Raw genomic sequence first — 6,262 nt, forward strand, 5'->3', positions numbered from 1 at the left:
TCATTAACGATGTATAGAATAGATCGTCTATCTCAGTGTGGTCCCTACACCGAGCATTCCTGAAGTGGGCCTTTCGTATTTCCGGACGCACGGAGGGTGTTTGGGTGAATGAGAGCCTCAGATCTCCCCCTGCTCTGCATGCAAAGGCTCTGTGTGGAGATGAGAAGCATCACCACCGGTGCCGCCTGTTAACAGGAACTCCAGCAGCCGAGCTCCCCAATTCAGGTCCATCTAAGGGTGCACCTTGGGCTTCATCGTCTTGCTGACAGAGTTAATAAAACCCCCCAAGTCATCCATTAGAGTCTTTCAAAATTTATATTCAGCTTCCTTAAACTAACATGAGTCCTTGGAAGACCCACTATATCAGTTTTTATTTCAGAGTTGAAAATCCCCTTTAATGATTATTTTTTTTTATTCCATAACCTTGAGTATCTGTCATGAACAGCAGTGTACTGTATGTACAGTATAAATTAATCGTAGGTTACATGAGAGAGATATTACCTGTCTTTTCTGTACATAGGAAGTCACCTTATTAAAATATTTTTGTAATATAATGTATCATTCTCCCATGTATGGCCGATCTGTTACAATAAACTTCATGTACAGCTACAAGGTTCTCTCGAGAGCTTCGTCTCGCAAAGCAGCCGATGCGACAGGTCAAATGAAGCACGAGCAAACAGGAGGACAGTCCGGGGATCACACACGCCAGACACATACAGATCAATTGACTCCCTGTACCAGTGCCACCTCCTCCCAGCGTGAATTCAGTCTGCAGTTGTGATCACAAGGAGCTAATTCATGCCTTGTGTCCCGGCCCTGGGAAAGGTAGCTCAACACGCACTCCAGACATCACCCAGCCCAAGCCCATCCCCCCAGGCAGCAGACTCAATGCAAGGCAGTGCACCAGCAGGCGTACTGCAGCACAGCCACGCCGAAACCCAGCCAGACACACCTGTAATGGGTTATGGGTCAGCCTGCCTCTAGCTGCCAGTCTCTCCCCGGCTTGAGGAAGGGGCCGACGCTGGCAATTCACACATGGGCACCACAGATTCCTTTCACACACAACACAGAGACCTGTATCTGAACACGCACTGAGAGATGTGGACACATAGAACTTTTTTAAGAGCAGCTGTGCGCTGCTCAGTTTCTGAAAGCTGAGGCTGTGCTGCCTGAGCTCTAGCAGAGGCTGGGACATGCCTGTGAGCTGAGCTCATGGCTGGCCTGAAGACTGAGCCCAGGCTCACCATCCCTCAGACAGGCCTCGGCTCCCCAGAGAGCAGCCAGCAGCCAGGCGGCTGACCCACAGCTGTCACAGAACCAAACGCCAGGATGCACGACACTGTGTTAATTCAGGTACGCCGAGTCTTGAACAGGGTCCCCATTAAACACACTACAGTGTACCTGGAATCCCCTGCCCCATTCAGACAACATATTAGAGACCATTTTTCACATAACAAATTACACAATCCAAAATGTATATAATATATTCATATATATTATAATATACATAAAATAAGGAGTACAAAACCCTCTCAGTTAATAGTTAAGATAGCTGTACTGTTTTAACACTGAAAAAATCTTTGTCTTGTGCATTGAAAAAAAATAAACACCACCACTTCAGAAAAACAAAAGCAAAGGCAGAAATATTTGAGAAACACATCAAAGGAGGAAGATTGGGGTTTTTGTAACTAAAAAACAGCTGAAAAAAATTCTATAATACATCCCCCACCAGGATAAGATGTGGTTCTTCTGTTATGACGGGAGAAGACTTCTGTTGTTTGTTTCTCAGCAGGGAAAATGGACAATTTCCCAATAGGATTTACAGTAAAAGGGATGGCTGTTTCAAATCCATCAGCTTACAGCTGTATTGTACATACCGTACAATGCCGGGAGTGAAATTCCTGCTATAGACCATTGAATGTGCACAGCCTGTGCATGCTTATACAGTAGATGTGTTTCTGAGTACACTAATGTACAGCACACAACAATGCATGTCTATGAGACAGTGGAATTAAGACACAGATGGTGGACTCCCAGAACAGAGTTTTAGATGACAGGGTAATTACCACTGGTTTGTAACAAACCAAAAATGATCCATCTAACACTGGTCCTCAGCCTAGTCAGTATCCCTGCTTCCGGGATTTCTCCAGTTAAACGCTGAGGCAGCAAATGAAATATGACAGCCTGCAGACTGCAGACATGTCTATTTTCTGAAAGCAGCGTCTCCCTCTGCTCCCTCCAGACTTCAGAGTCTCTCAGTGAAGTTTCAGAGTAGAGTTTCTGTGAAGAAGTTGCACCCTCCCCCCCCTTTCAAAGCGGCAGTCTGCACTTAGATCCTCCACAACGCAGCCTGACAAGTCAGAAATTTAGGAAGACAAGGCACAGGCTGAAAACGTTACACTGATGAAAACTGCAGTCCCATGCACTCAAACACAAACCCTGACTACACAAAGTATCAGATGGTAATCAAGGAAGTAGTAATTGTGTCCGCCTGTGTCGTAATTGCAAAACTGCAATCAGAAGAATGAAAATAACTTTTTCCTTATTTCTTGAGTAAGTGAACTTTCTGGTTTCTTATCTGGATGTTTCAAGCGCAATCTGTCAACAGCCCATTCGTCTACAGTTGCATGGCAGGAACAGGATCTTACACGCTCTGGACTCTGGAGAACTGTTTCTTAACCACAGTAGGAACCGATTCCTTTGCAGGATTCGTCAGCGAAATGCACAAAAGCAATGCCTTCCAGTTTCAAGTGTCTACATGCATTGACGCTCTTTGGGCAGCTCTGCTCTGTGACCAGAGCTGTAAGCAGATCCATCTCCCCGTTATGTGAGGACCAGAGAAAAAGCAAGGAGGAAACAGAGACTCTGTCAGTCCTGGCTTTGCTGTCATTCACAGAGGAGGCTTTTACCAGACCCATGACCCGGGCTTTTGCAAACCTGAAGACAAAGGCTGATCCTCCCAGACACTCTGTAGGCTACAGAACCGACTGAACACTGTCAGACATGATGGACTAACAGCCCTTCCTGCCTCTTTCCTACTAATCTTATTAAGCATAAGAGTCCTTTTATATGGCACCCAAAAGCAGGATGATCTAACAGAAATGATTTAGACTGCAAATGATTTATTAACGTAATGAATATTAACCAGGCTCTGGATACGACATGAGAAATGAATTGTTCCTGTTACACGCTGGTAAGTGTAGATTTAATGACCTGTGTCTTAAACAGCTCTTGGCAATCTATTCAACATGAACTTGCTCGATTCTCTAAGAAAAAGTTAAAGGCTGAGTGACACTGAAGAGCTCTTGATTGCTATTTTCTTTTCAGTCCTTTGAAAAAGAAATGGTAAAAAAAAAAGCTTTGTTCAGCTCTTAGTCTGGTCATCTGATTCTTAGAAAAACTTGTTGAGGGTTTTCCTCGATAATGCTGAGCTGCTGAGCTGCTGAGCTGTGGAGCAAGGCCAAACGCTTCACAGTTCAAAGCTCTCATTAGTGGAAGATTCTGTTCCAAGTGAAGCTTCAGTTAAAGAAAAAAAAACACAAAACATCTACTCCCCTGTCACTCCTATCTTCTTTGTTTTCAAATAAAACAAATATAAGCAAAAAAAGCTAGTTTATTAATAATTTCATGCTGATTCGACCCACAGGCCAGCTGGGTTTGAGTCTCCTCCAAGCTCATTCTTTCTCGGCAGCAGAGGGGGAGTGTCAGAGGCTGTCTTCGCCGGCGGAGCAGCTCAGCTCCGAGGCGCATGAAATGTCTCAGATTTACAGGGCTCAGGGGTGGCTGCGCTTATGAAGCTGCTGCTAGGCCATCACTCAAGCCAGCAACGTTCCTCTCGCCCCTGCCTGCAGCCTGCAGACGCCTCAGAGCTCCTTGTTTTTCACCGCCACAGCACAGCCCCAGAGCTCAGAGGGAACCAGGACTATAACGCAAAAACTAAAACTGTCCGAGCTATTTATAACCCAGTGGTCCGTTTTCAGCCTGACCCCAGCAGCCTCGTCGTCCTCCCCCAGCCCACAGCAGAAGAGACCTGTGCCCGCGCCCGTTTACCAGATGTGCCCCGGAGCCTGCGATCAGATCCACCAGGCGCCACGCTGCAGGTCAGCGCTGCTCGGCGAGGGGTGGAGATTTATTAGGCAGCGCGCTCTGCTGTGGAACTACGTGCACTGAAACGTCCCAGATAAGACACGATCAGGAAAAAAAAAAGGAAAAATACACGAAGATACAGACATTAGCATTAGCCGAGTGACTCTTCTTGACACGATGCTTCCTTCCAGCACAACTCTCCAGCAGAAGCAGGCTGCCTCTGTGCAAGCAAGCACACAATGGAACGTTTTACTCAGCGGCTTCAAACTCAGATCTGAAGTCATCTCACACCGTTCCTCTTGTCCTTTCTTGTGGTGCTGGATGATTACAGGCCCGACAGACGTAAAGTGTGAAAGCCAGCGCAGATCTCCCTGCAGGGTGAGACTGTTGAAATGGCACAGGGCCTGAAAGGGTCAGCCCAGGCTACCGATCATTCCTGACAGGCTCCTGGGCGCAGGTGACCTCTCGGCGCTCCTCTCTGCTCTGTTTCTGCATCTTGAGCGCCATCCCGTCTCCTGCTATAGAGGAGCAGCTGTGCCTTTTCACAACAAACTGAGAGCAAACTGTTCCTTCCTGCTGCTGAGGAATCTCTAGATTAAAATTGAAATACAGTCCAAAGCCATTCAGGTTTGTTCAGATAAAGGAAATGCTTTAATGAAAAGGAAGACACAAATGCGTCCAAACGAAGGGCTGTTTTTCATGCAAGACTCTGTGGAAAATGTCAACCGGTACTGCTAAACGTCACCCCCACCTGCTGTCATGCAGTTACAGTGTCCAGTTATCCCAGTTTGTTATTCTTTGGGGGAGGGGGGAGTGAGGCAAGCATGTCTGATGACCCGACGTCATTGGAAAAACTGAAACAACAGCCAGGCCAGGTGGTTTCAAGGATCAATGCAACACCAAATGTGTTAAGTTTGCATGATGATACATCTGTCCATCTGTTTGATGATACATCTGTTTTGGCTTCCAGACCACCCTCCCCCTCCGATCCATCAGGGTCTGCTCATTCACGCCATCTGCTGGACACTCTGTCCAGAGAAACCCACCTCTGGCAGAGCTGCTCATGTGGCTGACCATTCTACTGCCATGGTTACAGCAGCTTTTATCAGACATTTCTGACGTTTCTCTGCCAAGAGAACTGCCTTCACTTTCTGACCAAAACCGTTTAGTGCACAAATCAATCAACTGCTACAGAGAGGAAAAATAGCTTTACAAAATAAGACTATGGCACACATTCAGCCTGTGCATGCAGACTCCTGCACCATCTTCTGCTCTGGAACGTATCAAATACCTTCACCAATGACTAAACCCGTTACAACGGACCAGCTACAAAATGTTATAATCTCGAGTTAACAGATAACTCTCTTCTCTTTGCCATACAGACAACATTTACTTAGGTCACAAAAAACAGCTCTGGAATCTTTTCAAATCCGTCATCGTGAATTGTTCAGATTGTGTGGAAACGTCTGTCCCGAGCTCACAGCAGCGCTGCAGAAGAGAAGAGGACTGGGACTGGGACAGAATTGACTGGCTTTCTCACTGGAAAAGCCCCAGAGATGTATCAGCGCTTCAGAGAAAAGCCACTGAGGAGCAAGAAGAGCCTCTCACTGCACAAGGAGTCATGGCTTTTCTTGAGAGACGAGCGGTTTTATTTTTAGTCCCGTCTCATTCTTAATGGCTTTTACTTGAGCAAACCCATCTGGAGGTAGAAAAACACATCTCACAGGCTACTGCACAGAAGCAAAGTGTTGCCAAACTCTTGGAGCACAATTTAAGCAGAGAGGTACCACTCAGGGGGATGGCTCTCCATACTGGCGATGCATTCTGAGCTCTCAAAGACACATGTGAGCAACTGTCTAAATTCAGCTGCCTCTCAACTGCCGCTACCTAAACAACCTGCCTTGTTATTACAACATGTGAAAATAATTCTTTTGCAATAAATCTGAAAAGGCTGTGTGCTGCTGCAGACTCTCCCTGCAGTGTCAGGCCGTGCTCTGTCTTATCTTACTGCCTTTGGGACTCTAACTGCTCTCTGCGGCCATCTGAGAGCTAAAGACCATGTATGGCTCAGAGACTGTTCACAGCTCAGTTAAAAACACATTTTCTTAATCTCTCTTTGTATAAAACATCAACTCCTGCCACAGCAGTCAGCATATCAAGGGCTGTTTCTTAACAA

The sequence above is a fragment of the Lepisosteus oculatus genome, chromosome 24, assembly GCF_040954835.1.
Source record: "Lepisosteus oculatus isolate fLepOcu1 chromosome 24, fLepOcu1.hap2, whole genome shotgun sequence".
Taxonomy (NCBI): domain Eukaryota; kingdom Metazoa; phylum Chordata; class Actinopteri; order Semionotiformes; family Lepisosteidae; genus Lepisosteus; species Lepisosteus oculatus.